Source organism: Lampris incognitus, chromosome 7, assembly GCF_029633865.1.
Source record: "Lampris incognitus isolate fLamInc1 chromosome 7, fLamInc1.hap2, whole genome shotgun sequence".
Taxonomy (NCBI): domain Eukaryota; kingdom Metazoa; phylum Chordata; class Actinopteri; order Lampriformes; family Lampridae; genus Lampris; species Lampris incognitus.
Window position 1 is genome coordinate 62,175,492 of NC_079217.1, and position 1,301 is coordinate 62,176,792.

Below are 1,301 nucleotides of genomic sequence, written 5' to 3' on the forward strand. Positions count from 1 at the left end.
CCACAGATGATAAAATCCTTGGATTGGTTCTTTTAGTTAGCAGCACTGCTACTTACCCCCCCCCCATACACACACACACTGAAGCTGGTGCCATGGCTGAGTGTATATGACCCCTCCCACCACCACCTCCAGTCTATCTCATTAGTTTGGTCCACTATCCTGCAGAAAAACCACATCTATCTTTTTCTGCTTCACAACTTCAGCCACTAAAGCCCTCTCACGTCCGTCCCTCCCACCATCAATGTCAAGAGATCCAGCCCTGAGCCCCTGCATAAGATGAGTAGAACAGAGAGAAAAATAGAGACAGAAACAGACCGCCATACCAGAAAAAAGAAGAAAGCACCCTGTGAAATTCATGATCATAATTTATTTCACAGCTATTGTCCTTCTTGCGGTTTTCCCCTTTGCAGCCTTTCTCAAGGCCATGACATGTTTCTTAAGATCAAAACCAACCAGCTTCTGCAGATGACCAACAGTCCCTAATGAACGTCTCTGTATTATTGAAATAATCTTCTACTTTTACTGACTTCCCAAAAGTTTCATCCAAAACAAAAAACCCATTTATGTCCTCCAGAGAATACAGATCTGTGCTGCGGTATGACATTTCACCAACTGACGCACTATCAGACTCCGAATCGCAATCCATACCCTCACCTGTTGGCTGCTGGGAATCTTCTCCACACTCTCAGTGTTCCCTTCAGTAGGCCTACCTCCGCCCTTCACGCTCCGCCCCTCACCACTGAACACATCCTCAGTCCCTGCCGAGCTGCAGGATGCAGCCACCTGTTCAGCTGCGAGTGCTTCTGCGAGCTTTGCCCCCGGCTCCGAGGCCACAGGCTAGGCTGAGAGCCCATTTCCTCATCTGCAACCGGTGGAGCAGGTTGTTCCCCCGAATGACTCCGTTCTCCTCTCCCCGCCTGGGAGACATTATCAGTGGGTGGGATGTTAACGTCTGTGGTGTCTGCCTCCGCTTGCTGTCTATGTGGACACGCGAACCGCTTATGGCCGACATTGATTGCCACACTCGAAACCTTTCAACTGCCCCGAACTAGCACACAACATGTACGAGCCATAACCGGGTGTAACTCCAAACCTCCACAGGAACTCCCCTAACAATGGATGCTGATCTGAACTAGGCCAGTTTCCCCTTTCTGTTAGGGTAGAGCAAAGAGCAATCAAATTCTGCAAACATCTAAAAGCAAGTGACCCCAACTCCCACTCTTACAACGCTCTCCATTACCAAGAGGAGAGCAGAGAGAGGAGTCCCCTCAGCCAGCTGGTCCCGAGGCTCAGTCAGCCAA